Source organism: Chinchilla lanigera, unplaced genomic scaffold, assembly GCF_000276665.1.
Source record: "Chinchilla lanigera isolate Chin_1 unplaced genomic scaffold, ChiLan1.0 scaffold00122, whole genome shotgun sequence".
Taxonomy (NCBI): Eukaryota; Metazoa; Chordata; class Mammalia; order Rodentia; family Chinchillidae; genus Chinchilla; species Chinchilla lanigera.
Genome location: NW_004955523.1, coordinates 3,789,003 through 3,804,546, shown reverse-complemented (window position 1 = coordinate 3,804,546; position 15,544 = coordinate 3,789,003). Strand labels below are relative to the sequence as shown.

At 39.9% G+C, this 15,544-nt stretch overlaps 1 protein-coding gene across 7 annotated transcripts in view; it reads left to right on the top strand.

The window, feature by feature from the left end:
• Sipa1l1 (signal-induced proliferation-associated 1 like 1) overlaps positions 1-15,544 on the top strand; it is a 362,523-nt gene that overhangs the window by 103,783 nt on the left and 243,196 nt on the right. For all 7 annotated transcript variants that reach the window (XR_264641.2, XM_005409446.2, XM_005409450.2 and 4 more), the window contains exon 2: positions 6,975-7,045. The gene's annotated coding sequence lies outside the window, so the exon portion shown is untranslated. The remainder of the gene's footprint in view (positions 1-6,974; positions 7,046-15,544) is intronic.

Here is a 15,544-nt window from a genome sequence, read left to right as displayed (position 1 = left end):
TGTGCTTTTTTTGTACATCTCCGTCATTTTCTTGGTTGCCTTTCTAGTGTACTAGTATCAGCTACACCAGTGATCGTAATAAGAGCTGGCTGTTACAGACCAGTTGTTCCGTGCCCGGTAGCTTTCTAAGCACTTTATATGTGCTGACCTTCACCTCAACCCAAGGGAACAATCCTCCATTTAGAGCTGAAACTGAGACCTGGAGAGGATAAGTAACTTATCCAAGGTTTGTAGCATTTATATCACAGGGTAGCGGAGACTCAAATGAAATGTAGATGTAGAATTCCAAACAAATACTAACCTCTCGGTACATGATGTTTGGCTATAATGATTTTGGCACATACCCTGTTATAATTTCTGCTTGCATGTTGTTACTGCCGTGAGCCAGCAAGCTCACTGAGGGAAGTGACTCTGCTGTTGCCTCAGGACCTGTTGCAGACTTGGTACTGTGCTGCTGTTACTGTTGAGGAATTCACTGAATGTATGTGTGACTGTGTTGTAGGGTTTGGTATTGATACCAGTTATGTTCTCCAGTGCTTAATCACCTGGTTAACCAAGTCTTCATGCTTAACTGTCTAGACTGGTGGTATTCTCTATCGATACAGGCCTATCCTGGGCCGCAGCCCTCCCATCCGAGAGGGCTCCTTCCCCCTTGTGCCTAGGGGATGACCGCCATGGGGCTGGTGGTTCTCTGAGGCTTTGGCATGCTACCACCATGGTCTTGGGGTAACTATAGTCACTCGAATTCTGTATTCTGGAGACCCCCTGACGTTTAGGAAAAGTAGAACATACATTTTCAAGCTGGGATACAGAAGGCATGTAATCGGCTAATGTAAAATTGGGAAAGTTGAAGGTGTTTTTTCATTAGGATGTTCTGTTTGCATCAAAGCATCTTCATACTAGCTTATATTTAAAATCTGTTAAAAGAAAATATGGCAGTAATATAAATATAGCTTGTATGCTCTTAGTTTTCTCTAGTTGGAAGTTAGGCTGGGAGGATATGGCTGTTACTACTATTGGAGGATGTTTGGTCTTTGAGGCAGCCTGCTTCTCCAGAGTAGGGGGGTTTCTGATCCTTTCAGGACTGCCGGCCACCTTCCTAGGAGCTGCATGAAGCCAAAGGCTGCTGCTGTTTTGATCCAGAGGGTTCCTCTTTGGCTTATTAAGGCCCTATTTTAAATTACGTAATTGGCAAGATGACTTTAAAAGGAAGGATCAGGAAATTTAGATTCTAATTGTGGTTTCAGTTCTCTTGCTCATGTGGATGGAGTGAGTGGCTTTTCTCTTCTCTCTGAACTAATGAAATGACCTCAGTCTCTTGGGAAGCGGAATTGAGATAATGGGCAAAATTCTACCTGGTGGGGAGTTTATTCCAGAGCTCCTGGGGAGCTGAGTCCACCTTTTCACTTCTGGGTTCCGAGATGTGGGATGTAGGATGTAATGGTCTGTACTTTCATTTAGATAATACAACATCTAGAAGTCGTGGTGACTTAAACAGAAAACTGTGAAATACTGATTTACGAAATGTTACTTTATGAAATAAGAATGCTTTTAGTTGCAGAAAATGACCACAGTTACATGTATGTGATATAAAGTTGCAAGCACACGCTCAGATCTGGGGGTGGAGAGCTGGAACTACCCTCCGCTAAGCATCATTTCTATTGTTGGCACCAGTTTCCGCCTACTGTTCTTTTCTTACTTGTTCTGCTGTATGTGCTTGGTTGGTATTTGCTAGTGGAGATACTGTGGTAGGGACTAGAAGGATGAGGGAATGTGTATAGGGGAAAAATCTTAAAATTGTGAAAATTAGGGGCTGGGGATTTAGCTCAGCGGCAAAAGCGCCTGCCTGGCAAGCGCAAGGTCGTGAGTTCGGTTCCTGGTACCGGAGAAAAAAACAAACAAACAAAAAAAATTGTGAAAATTCTCTTGTCTAATATGTTTTCTGAATCAGTAAGATATCAATTGTCTTATTTTTTTTGACAAGGACTATGTTTTCCTCAGATCTTTTAGCTTATTTTGTAATCTTAAAAATTACTTTTATTCATTGTAAGTGATGCAAGCGATAAAATACAACAAAATGAAAACGACCTCAAATCCTAAACCTACAGATACAAAGTTTTGCTAAATATTCCTGTTTAAATTTTCTGTGCATATATAATTTAAATATATACAGGCAGAACCCTTTATTTGGCTGTATATTCTCTCATATTTCCATTTGGAGGTTTCATTGACTTTTTTAAAAAAGTCATCTCTGTTCTGATATCATATGGTAGTTTATTTCACAGGGTGTCCATTTTTAGCTCTTGTGTTCTCTGCCTTTGTAACCATTTATGTAAAATGCTTTCAAGTCTTTTTAAGAATGAGTCAATTAATACAACCTCAGAAAAATGAATTAGTCTGGATAGACAACATTTCCAGGTAGTTAAGTGTTCAGATGGCTAATGAGCACCAAGGTTTCTTACACATTGATGAAAAATTTTCTAGATTTTGTTAAGCACTTCCTAGCGTTGTATATACTTTACAATAAAGTATATACTTACTATATATACCCAAAGGAGTCTATTCAGAAATAATGTCCAATAATTTATGGGTATATCTAATACTACATTCAACAATGCAACCATTACAGTCTTCATTCTAGGAGCTAGGTGTGGTGGTGCCTGCCTGTAATCCCAGCACTTGGGAGGTTGAGGCAGAAGATCTGTGCAAGTTTGAGGCCAGCCTGTGCTACCTAGTGAGTTCAAGGCCAGCCTGAACTACGTAGTGAGACCTTGTCTCCGAACAAAACAAAGCACCCTCCCCCTCAAAGAAAACCCCAAAGCAATCATGTTCTGTGTATTTAAAAAAGCTAGAGGGATTTTGAATGTTTTCAGCATGAAGAAACAATAAATACTTGAGAAGATAGATATTTTTAACCTGATTTAAGCATTACACAGTGTATATGTGTACCAGAGCATCACATAGTATCCTATTAATAATAGGTTTTAATCAGCTAAAAAATAAATTTAATAAAAACCATAGGTAAGATAATAAATTAATAGGTAAGAGAGCTGTTGTACAACATGGTGACTGTATTTATTAAAAATATATTATTATTGAATATTGCTGAATAGGTTTTAAAAGTTCTCACCACAAAAAAATAAGCCCATGAGGTAATAAATGTGTCAATTAGTTCAGTGTAGCCATTCTACAATGCATGCATATTTCAAAACAATATACATGCTAACATATACAATTTTTATTCTCAATTAAACACATTTGTAAATATAAATAAAATATTTGAGAGAAGAAAAAGTAATGATAAAAAAATGCACATTACAATGAACTATAGATATCAATGACAATTTCATAAAAAGGAATTAACTATTCTTTGAAATACATTTATGTACTTTTTACTTGTATAAAATATATAAATACCTTGATTTTTTTTTCCTTGTAAGTTAAAAAAGCAAAACATGCATATAGAAAAACACATAGATTTTAAGCGTTCGTTTTTTTTTGTTGTAGTTTTTTTGTTACGTGTTTACTTTGGTAAGCTTTCACCAACTTAACGTACATGTAACCAACTATGATGTTCCAGAAAGCCCTTTGGTGTCTTTCCCGTTCCTTTCCAACCCGTGCCACCAAAGGCAACCGCTGTCCTGACCCGTGTCCCCACAGGTTACTTTGCCTGACTCTGAACTTTGTAAGAATGGAGTTATTTAGTATGTACTGTTTGGCCTGATGTCTTTTGTTCAGTATAGTGTTTGAGAACTTTATCCATCTTTTTATATATAAGGTTTTTTCCAGAGGAAGGGAGGATGTGCTATTCTGTAATGTGAATATATCACAGTTTATCTACTCTGCTTCTAAACGTGTCTTTTTTTTCCCCTTTCATTTCTTTTCTTGCAGTTTTTGGCCATTACTAATACTGTTATACGTACCCTGATGCTTGTTTTTTGTTTCGGGGGCACGTGTGTATGTTCCCCTATTCATACCTAGCAGTGGGACTGCCAGCATTATAGGATATGCATTTATTCGGGTTTCGTAGACACTGCAAAACCTTTTAAGTAGTTTACCAACTCACTGTCGGCACCAGCTCACAAGAGTTTCAGATTCTCTACATCTTGACCAACACTGCGTGGTTTTACTCTTAGATTTGTGACATTCAGGTAGGTGTGGAGTGGTGTCCAGTTTTGTATCGACCTCGTCTGTTGAGGAGTAGTGAGAGTTAGCTCTCTGACTAGCACTTTGGCCTGAAGCAGTTTCCTCTTGGGGAATTTTTAGATTTTTAAACTAATTTGTAGTAGTTTGACTTTGATTATTTCAGTAATTGCAAAAAGTGTTATTTTCCCTTGACATCGAGGGTATATTGTACAGTAGGTTCTTCAAATCTCCAGATCCAACATTGATTCTTTTGTGACATGTAAGTGGAGTAGTCACTAATAGATACAATTTATCATGCATTCCACAATTAGCAAGTGTATGAAATATTTCAAGTGATCTGGCAATTTCATTGTGACTTTTTAAAGTGTTGACCTAGAAATCCAAAGCAAAGGCACTTTGGTTTTAGTACAGTAATTAATTGTCCTTAGGCCAGTATGCCAAGAATGACTCATCCTCTGTTTTCTTCAGAGTAATTTTGGTCAAAAAGAAACTCAAATAGAAAATCACAATACAAGTAAATTTAATGCAGACAGAACATGCATTTGGGAGTTGAATCTGACTTTTACAGCTGTGTGGAAGGAATAATTGTGGAAGAATTGCAATCCTGGAGTCTAGATCCCAGCTTTTCATACTAGACTCTTTTGATCATGAAATGAAACCAGTAGATCTGGAATTAATGAATTATGGATCTCAAAATAACAAGACTTCGTAGTAGAATTCAGTCTGTGACCTTAAAATAGCAGAGACTGAACTGAGCAAGTCTTGTGTTCCTTAGTTTGGTGGCAGACATTGTCATACGTGCTTCCTTAATCCTTAATTGTGCTGTGAGCTAGGCACACATTTATGAGGAAACTGAGACTAAAAAAGATAGAAAGAGATCGCATAACAGGAAAGTGTAAGTGGAACTTCCTTAACACGGATTTTGTGGTTATACTGATAAAAAATTATAGTATTTCGAATGTTTGGTCTAGTTCAATAACTGTGAGCTCTTTACATGTTCTGGGCACCAGTCATACGGAAAATGGATTATTGAGTCTCAGATGAATGACAGTTAGGGAGTTACAGAGAGAAAGCTGTTCTAGTTCCATATTTCCCAAATTAAAAACAATGCTTTCAAGCAAACATCCTGATTAAAGTTGCAGTAAAAGTCATGCCAGGAGGAGCTGATGAAGTTAGAGAAATTGTTGCCTAAATTCAGGTTTTCTAAAGAAAAAAGAATAAAAACAAAATAACAAGACAGAGACATAAACAAAACAACATAAAAACAATAAAAAGGTACAGAATTTCAAAACAAGGTGATAGGAAATTAACAGTGGTTGTTGTATTACATATTGTTATCTTCAGAGTGGTTACTCAGATAAGCAGATACAAGCATGTAGGATTGATCAAACAATTAAACCTTAACTGTTCCTTTCAATAAACCAATAGAAATCAGTAGTACAATTGTCTTAGCTAGCTTCTTCCCCTCCCTTCAGTTTTAAAATGAGATAAAGAAAAGGATTTACTTATTGCTGCCTTGAACACTGTAGACCCTGGAGTAGAGCCCTGTCCTCAAGGTACCTGAGTGTTCAGGAGACCTTAATACAAGATAGAAGGGGAACCTAGTATGAGGTAGGTTCAAGCAAAGGGCCACAAGAATCTTTATCAACAAGAGATCATTTTGCCCTATTGAAAAAGGCTTTCTGGACAAGGTGGTTTTATAACTATCCTTGAAGGATGGATAGTGTAGACACTTAAAAATTGTTGTCTGCCGGCAAAGGCAGAGATAAGCAGATACAATCACGTAAGATTGTCGTTTTATAACTGAATAAATGTTGTTGATCAAACAACTGAGTTCAGTATTATAAATAAAGCTTAAGCAGAAACTTATTCATCAACAATAAAATGAGCTGGGTGTGGTGATACACACCTGTATTCCCAGCTACCCAGGAAGCTGGGTCAGGAGGATCTCAAGTTCAAGGTCAGTTTGGGCAAGTTAACAAAACCTTGTCTCAAATACAAAAATAGATAAGGGGCTGGAGATGTTGATCACTGGTAGAGTGCTTGTCTGGCGTGAGTGAAGTCTGGGTTCAGCTTCTAGCACTGCAAACAATAACACTTAGTTACTTTTCTCCTTGCTGAGAGAAACTACCCTACACCCAAAGTTAAAGGAGGCCAGGTTTATTGTAGCTCACAGTTTGCAGAGCTTTCAGTGCATGGTTGGCTGGCGCCACGGCAGGTTGGCGCGGCAGAGGGGCACTGCGGAAGACAAATAGTTCACGGCAGGCAGAGAGCCACAAAGCACCAAAGTAGCGAGGAAGCAGGCACCCAGTGGCGAGCACCAACCAGTGATCCTCTTTGTGTCCACCTTTAGGACAGGTGGCACTCACAGCCAGGGCAGGGCAGTTTTAATCCTGGCATCACACCACAAATCAGTCCCAGCATCACACACTCTAGATCCAGCCACCTCCAAAAAGCCCCACCTAAGGCTGTGTGAGGCTTTGTGGGTAGATCTAGATACAAGTCACAACAAATAACAAATGGTGTATACTGTAAAAACATGGTTTTCAGGGTGAGGATCAAAGAAAACACCCATCATGCTGTGTGAACTCTGGCCGTGTCTTCTGGTATTACCCAGCTGCTTCTTTTATCTGCCCTTTCACTACGGAGGTTCACAGTCTTGGTCATTCTTCTGTGGGTGCTCTTCGCTCTGCAAGGATTGTCTGCGTTGCCATATTAGTGTTAGGTAGGGCCTGTTGTAGAGGAAGAACTGCTAGATCCCTCATGAGTGAGTGCAAAGAAAGGAGAAAAATGCCTTTATACTAAGTCCATGTTTTTATCATGAACAGGTACGTGTTCGGAGAGTTACACCATATTCCAGAAAATCATCACAATGCACCTGAAATAAGTTGGTTTACAGGTAAGAGGAATGGTGTGTATAATTTTGTAACTCTACTTAGAAATTGTTTCATTTTATCTTTTGCTATGATTGTATCTGTGCCTTTGGTCAAGTAAATGATTGCTTATAATATTTGATTTCTAAATAATTCATTTTGTTCTTTTTTCCCTCCTTCCTTACATTATTTGGAGAGGAAATAGGAGAATTGCTTATCCCACTGCTTATATTGATTGTTTAAAATTTAAACTCTGTTGGTTTCCACATGGTGGTGTGATCACGAGCTAAAATTCCTGAACTAAAAATCTTTAATTGGTGTGGTTTTTGTTACTAAACGTGGTTCTTACAGGTTACAAACCTTCGATAATTCCAAATCCTTACTGTGAAAAGTTTAAGTTAATAATAACAATAAGGGCTGGAGATGTGGCTCAGTAGTAGTATGTTTGCCTAGCATGCAGAAGGCCTGGGGTTCAGTCCACAACCCTGCAAAAACAATACCATAACTCTACAAACAATAATTTTTTTTACCTTTTTTTACAATTTTACCATTAATTTGTATGTGGAACTTTATGAAATACTTTTGTATCTATTACATCATTTAATCATTATGCTCATGAGATGTTGATAGATATTTTCGTGTTACTAATAAAGCTGAATGATTTCTACAAAATCACATTGTTGGTAAATAGATGGGCTGGAATTTGAACCTACTTCTGTTTGCCCTCAGTGTCTGAGCCACTGTGTTATATTTCCTACTTTTTTCCCAAGTATTTGTGGTGCCTTTTCCTTCACATTTTATGGTGAAGTATCGTGCATTCATGTTTTAGTTTAAAATAACATAGCTCTGTTTGTCATTAATCCTTTTTCTCTATAGAATATTCTTTGGTTTCACATCTTAGCTGCTCTGATTAAAACGCTTCGATTTACTGTGGTAAATGGTGCATAGAAATTGTTGCTTTCTTCTTTTTTTTAACTATTCAACAGAAAAGGAAAACTATTTTATTTCGCATGTGTTATCATTTTCTAAGTGGCAGTTCAGTCTAAACAGATTCTAATAGCTCTGAGACAGAACCGTAGAAGTTTAGATACTTTTACTAATTGTGTAAAACAGCATCTCCAGCTGCTATTTGGTGTAACTGCCAAATGATGGTGTGTGGATAACAAGACAGCCCTTCTACACGCTGGTCAGAAAGCAAACAGAAGGATAAATCACACGAGGCAGTAGTACATGCTGCTCATTCATCATATGTTCAAATTTATATTTGAAAGTCTTGCAGTAAATGTAAAACCGTTTGGGGCTGTAGAAGTAGGTCAGTACAGAGCATTTGTCTAGCGTGCATGAGGCCCTGAGTTCAATTACCAGCACCACAACCCCCCCCCCAAAAAAACAACATCCCCCCCAAAGTCTGAAAAATAGTAAAAATAAATCATTTTTATGAGTAGTCAACATCTATATGCTAAAACCCTGTCTGTTCTATGTTTTAAGATACTACAGCGGATAACTATTACATATTGATCTGCTCCCATTTGTAGGGTAGGATGGTACCCTTTATAAGCACAACTGAATAGCATGTCTAGACAGAATCAAATTCATAGTTATATAAAATCATGGCTAAGGACTTACGGCTGAACAAGTTTAGTAATTATTGGTAACTGTGCCATTTTATATTACTTTATATCTTTATGGTGTTGGCCTATTAGAGAGTTAACTTTTTTTTTTTTTGAACTGGGAATCGAACTCAGGACCTTGCACTTGCCAGGCAGGCACTTGTGCCACGGGGCTATATCCCCAGCCCCTAACTTATTTTTAAACAAAACAATGTTTTGATATATGATATGAATCCAGTTTTTAAAATAAATTATATTTTTCCATCCAAACAACTTTGTTTCCTAATCTGGATAATTAAATAAGTTTGAGTAAGAAATATTGCTTCCAGCATCTAATTCGGCAGAAGCTTTTCTTGAAACCAGCTTTAATAGGTCATAAAAATTGCCATCTTAAATGTTTTGTCAGTGGGGACTTTCTGGCAGTGTGTACATGTATTTTTTTAATAATTCAAACTAAGCTGGCATCTCATTTTCCCTGTTTCTCCTTCAGTAGTCTCCTAAACAATCTAGTCTCCTCTCCCAGGACCAACCCTCAGGTCTTCACAGGAGAGAATCTCCACCATTCCGTCTGGTCAGTTCCTCCCTCCCCGTTCTTTGCTGTCCCCAGGCTGTTACAGATGAGTGGCAGTGACTTCATCTCCGAGTTGTGGGAGTTCCTTACCTATCCTGTCGTATTTCCAGAAAATAAGGCTGGGTCTTACATTAATTTTTGCTCCAAAAGATACACTAGGGCTTATTTTCAGTGTATGTGTTATTTTTTTCACGTTCATTTATTCATATACAACCATCTACATTGATTCAAATACAGTCGTATCATCTTCTGAAACACTGTTGTAACTAAACCCTGAATTCCAGCCTGAATTTCCTGTTACTCATTTCCTAGAGAAGCTTTGGCCCTGGTCTCTCACATCCCGTGAGAGTGCTCTGTAATTAAGTGAGCTCTTGTCCATGTGCCCTTCCCGTAGCACACTGACGTCACAGCTGTCCGTGGTTTTATCCCGCAAATTCTTCACCCAGATCACAGTCTCTTATAGGCCAGGGTTCTCAGAGTTTCCGTTAAATCAAGTGTTAACTGAAGACACAGGAGTCAGGGGTGGCAACAAAAATGGTGACAGTTAAGAAGGATGGTCCACACAAAAGCAGTGAAAAACTGCAGGCTCCAAAATTCAGAAAACATTTTTTATCTCACACAGTGCGTTAAATATGTCCATCACAACACACGTCGTATTGAGTTACGAAGATTCACGTTAGGCACACCCACGTCATTCACTTGCAGGTACATGTATTGTCTGTGCGTTCTGTCTGTACTCCAGTTGGTCATTTGGCAATACGTCTCAAGTTCATCTGTTCACATAGACGTGTATCTCTCCTCCAAAGGCACTCCCTTGAGTATGTATAAATAATTATAATTTATACTATCACTTGCTTGAAGTATTATCTGTACTTCAGTGTTACCTGTGTTTAAGTATATATTAATACTAGTTTGCATTTAGTATGTCTGTGGTATGTTGTAACAGATCTGCTGCACGTGCCCAGTGGCTGGTGATCTTAACTGGGCCTTGTTTGAGAGTAGTGCTTATACTGGGCTTATTTTTAGGAAATGTGGCAGATAACCGTGACTCTGCGACGCCCCCTGGGTCATGCAGCTGTTCCCCCCTAGTTTGTGGTGCACATTTAGGTTTTTAAAAAAGTATCATTTGATGACACAGAGTTTTTAATATTATATAATTGACTTGATCACCTCTTCTTTTACTATTACAATTTTTGTGTTGTATCTACCTAACATCCTTGTCTTAAAAATAGTCACATGTTTTCCCCTTAAAGCTTCATGCTTTTAGCGTTTATGTTGGTAACCCATCTTTTTTTTTTTTTTTTTTTCCTTTTGAGACAGGGTCTTGCCATGCAGTTCAGGCTGGCCTGGAGCTCACTTTGTAGTCCAGGCTGGCCTTGAACTGGCAGCGATCCTCCTGCCTCAGCCTCCCGAGTGCTGGGATTACAGGTGTGTGCCACCATGCCCAGCTCTGGTGATCCATCTTGAATTAATTTTTTCACATGCTTTTCTTACTGATACTCAGTCCTTTAAAAGTTATTTTACCTCCATTTTATAAATGAGTTTGGGGGCTCCAAGAATTTGGTTCTCTGTATGAATGTATTAGTAAATGTATTTAGAAATTTAAATCCTTTTGAGGGTTGATAAGTATGAAGGGTGTGTATTAGGTCATAATTTATGGACAGTGTTTAGCTCAAAACCTTTTTTTGAGATATCGCCTTCATTATAAAAACAGTGTTATGAACAACTGGATTAACTTTTGGTAACTGGTTTATTTTAATAAGAAATTGTGATGTAAAGTACAGAGCAAGACTGCAGTCTGGTACCAGGTAGAGATACTGTGTTTAATTACACACGTGGTGAGAAATTGACCTGGTGGGAATCAAGATACGCTCAATCACATCGCCTGGGAAGGTGAAGTGGAAGAATCACATTGATTCAGCTGTTCAGTCTGGCCTACTTAACTGTCCTCACTTGTCGTATTGTAGGGCTCCACACTGCTTGCAGGTTTTAGTTCTGTCAGGGTTGAACCTTACTCCTTGAATGTGAGGTTTCTCCCCCGACATTAAAGTGACAGCCTTCCCAGTCCCGGCACGTGAGGCTGCAGATGCTCCTTGGTAGATTGTGTTCAGGATGCGCTCGCCATGAGGTCATCAGTATCTTTCTAAAAACATTCCCATTTTTCAAGGGAGGGAGAGGTTTTCACAGTCGTGGAAGAACATGCCACAGTTCTTCACTCTTCCGAGGGGTGTCTTCTTATAAATTGTTGTCAGTGTTGTTGATACAAAGAATAGTCTAACATCCTGAAAATCCAACCGATTTTGAGATTCTTTAGGGGAGTAGGAGGGGATCCATGCATGGAATGTAAGGGTGTCCGAACAGGACAGGAAGAAGCTGGGTCTGCTATCAAAGAGCTCCTCACTTCGTGCTGCTGTCCGTTAGAATTGGTGATGCAACGTGCCTTGGACCTTGCTGTTTGCTATGGGAAAGGCTGCCCTCCGTGGCGGGGGCACATGAGCACGGTGCTGACTGTCGCTGCCCAGGGTCTGCCACGGAGCTGGCTTTGCTCTGCCGTGCGCTGAGCAGTGTCTGTGCGGACTGTGGGGACCCTGGCCGGTTCTTAGGGCCCTGTCAGAGTGAAGTTCTCTCTCAGGAAGCATTAGCTTCAGTTGATAACGCTCAAAGAAACTAGGGCAGTTCCCAGGCTGCTCTTTATTTGTGTAGATAAACAATAAGCATTAATAGAATCATGCCGAAAGCGACAGTAATAAAAGTCACTGTGTTCTCATTATATTCTCCTAGCAGAATTATGTTACTTTTAACCCCAAAATACTAGCTAGAGTGCAAAGTGGTACACATGATCAAATGAATTCACTGCTCTCTCTAAAGTAGTAGTTGCTGTGCTTAGTGTTTGCCACTGTTTCTGACTAGAACGGATGTTTATATTAAGCATGTTGATCACGTAGCTTTTAATGAACTATTTTGTGTTGTGCACAAAACCAAGTTTAATGGCATTATTTTTATTTGTTCTTCAGTATGTTTTTATAGTTTTCTCTTGCGTATAGTTCTGTCTTAATGAAGCCACCGCCTTCCCTTTCTCTGGAGACAGGGTCTTGCTATGCCTTTCAGGCTGGCCTTTGGCCCACCACAGTCCTCCTGGCTCAGCCTCTCCCGAGTGCTGGGATTGCAGGCGTGTGGCTCCATGCCTGGCCAATTTAACCACGTTGCATGAGTGCTTTTGATCTGTGAATCAGCTTTTAATATATGGAATCCTTAATAATTGTAGGGATCTAAGGCAAGCTGGCTTTGTTTTATAACTCACAGGGTTTTAGAACGTATCTACAGAACCATTTTCTTGCTTATTTGGAACAGCGGTTCTCACTGTCATGTGAAACCAGCAGTTCCTTCATTGCCGTTTCAGTATCCGGATTTATGTCAGCGCTGCTTACTGTTGCCGAGGGATTCTTCGCACCAACACTCATGCGTATGGGCATTTACAAAATGCACCATGGGATGCGGCATTGTCCAAGTGAGTGCTGACTCCTTTTTGTAGGTAAAGAGCTCTCCTTTTAAATAGATATCAGCTCATTTAGATGTAGTTGTGTTTGCTTAGCTATTTATACATTAGTACATTTAAAAAGAAATTTCTTGAAGCAGCATTAATCATTATTTGTTTGATCATAGGATGGCACTGGCATTCTTACTGTGTAATCACAGAATAGCTAATTTTGTCATGTTTAATATCACGAGCAGATGCACTTCCTATAAAAACAGCATGCAGAGCTCAAATCTAAATGAACTATTTAGATGCTATGAATATTGTGTATTTGTGATTTTAACAAATTGTGGATTGCATTACATTTTAAAACCATATATGATTACTGCCATGGTGAAGCTGTAAAAATTGACCCCTTACATTTTCAAGTTAATCTGTTGTTTTGGGAGATAGTATGATGCTTGAGGTTTAGTGCAGGACTCTGGTACCTGACTATGGGTTCGTATTTTGCTTCTACCAATACCAGCTTTGTGACCTTGGCAAGTTCCTTTATGTCTCTGTACTTCAATGTCCTTCCTTTCAGAATGGTAATAATAGTGATAGTAGTATGTACTTCATGGGTATTTCTAAGAGGGTTATGTAAGTTAAATGTACAGGATGTACTTGAAAGCATTGCCCAGCACGTAGTAAGGATAAATGAGTAAAGATCATAGCGGGTGAGGCAGGAAGGGGTATGTGTGTGTGTATGTGTTAGTTACAGGGGCTTCTCACATAATCAGTTTCAATTCCCTTAAAGTGGATTTTTGATTTCCTGATGCATCAATGATATTTATAGGACGACTTTCAAGATTCTAGGTTCTGTGCAAAAGAAACGAAAGGCATTATACCTACTTTGTAAGCTTGAACTGTTTTTAAGTAGGAACCCGAATGGAGGTAGACACATATGAAAGTGTAGCAGTGAAAAATTGTAAAGATCTGAATCTTTTGCAGTGAAAACGGGGGGTGAAATATAAAGGAAAACTTTTTAACTCAGAGGACAGGAGCTATAAAAACGCATCGTGGAAAGTCAGCTTTGTGTCTGTTAGAACCACGTGTCTCTTAGAAAGCACGCTTGTTGTGTTCCTTGTTGTCTTGCGGGGCTTACTCATTCATTGTAGATGAGCTTATAGCCCCTCATTTGGTTAGCCATCTCCCTTGTTGTCATCTGTATCCCTTACTATTCTCCACTAGAAACCAAGTACTCCAGGGTAGAGCTTCCTGACTCTTCAGGTCATTTTCCTTCTCCCAGACTTGTGGTGGTTGCTGTTTCTGGATTGCTTTAGAATGCCCGCTCCACACCGTGTCTCGCAGAAGCCCCTGTGAGTCACCTCCAAGAGACCTGCTCCCGTCAGCCAAGCTGAAGCTGACTTCTCAGGGTGACTCTGGTGCCTGTTCCCCTGGAGCACTTAATCTACATAGGAGGTATGAAGGCCAGGGCAGTATGAGTGAGCAGTGCTGTCTTACCTTGTCTTGCATTATTGCACCTGCTGTGTTTGTCCTGTCGTTCCTCCCTGCTCTGCCCCTTCTCCCGAGAGCTCCTGGAGCCTTTACGCTTTTGCATCAAAGCAGCACGCTAGCTGTGATGACTGAGTGAATCAAGCGATGCTCTCTCTACTACTGTAGCTGTGTGTGCAATTGCACACGGCGCAGCTCCCTCATAAGCCATGTAGAGTGCAGGAGAGCAAGAGTTTTCATATGGGAAGCCTTCAGTGCGGGTCTGGGCTTTACTGCACTGTGACACTGGACCTCTTTCCACTCACGTTCTCACGTGGAAAATGAACGTGGTGTTGCTGTGTACTTTACGAGGCGGGGTTTATAAAAGAGGTGATGTTTGTGGAAAAACTGGCTAACTTCTAAGTGTCTACTAGTCATTGCTTCTAAAACCAGCAAGTATTGAATATGTTGGTAAGTCATGCTCAGGCCTGTCTAGGAGAAGGGCAGTCATGTGACTAGAATAGGGACGCGCGCTGCAGGGAGATCTGTACTCCCCTGCGTCAGCATGGCCTAGTCCTGAGCTGCCGAGAGGATGTGCAGGGCTGAGAGCCTGTGATGATGTATTTTGGGTGTGGTTTGTAGTGTGTGGAAAGGACTTAACGAGGTGATAATCAGGAGCTTTGTAAACATCAGGGTATTCAGACTGGAACAGGGCTCATCCAGGTCTAGAGCCATGTACTTGTCAGGTCCCAGCTTTTGGGAGGCTGAAGCAGGAAGCTCACTTGAGTCTAGAATTTCCAGGCCAGCCTGAGCAGCATAGTGAGAACTTCCTCTCAAAATGAAACAAAAAATCAAAACAAAAGAGATAGGCACAGGAAAATGATTAAATGTATGAAGTGACATTTCTTTACTCAAAATGAGAGGTTTACCTTGGGGAGCTTTCTGAGTTGGGCCTTAGGTTTCTGCATTTTGTGGAGAAACATTGAACAGTAAATGTGAAGCCTATGACACTTACTAAATTACAGATCCCTAGTAACTCTTGCTCTCTACTGAAAATCTATAGCGGATTTTGAGAAGGACAAGTTTGGAGAAGGAGGAAGAGAGACTTCAGGGCTTTGAATCTACACAATGTGACTTTTAGTTCCTGTTTCCTGTGCAGTGCCCTCTGGCACTTCAGTAGTCTCCAGATCTGCCTTAGGCTTTTCCGCTGGCTGCCTGACCAGGTGCACTGCAACCTTTGCTGAATGTTTGCTTACATACCCAGATGAAAAAAAGAAACACTTGTGATATCAGTTCAGTTCTCCAGTTACTTGCAAGTGTTTCCATAACAACAAAAGAAGGGAGGACTCAGTGGGTAATGATCTGGCTGAGCTGCTTGTACATTATGAGTATTTGC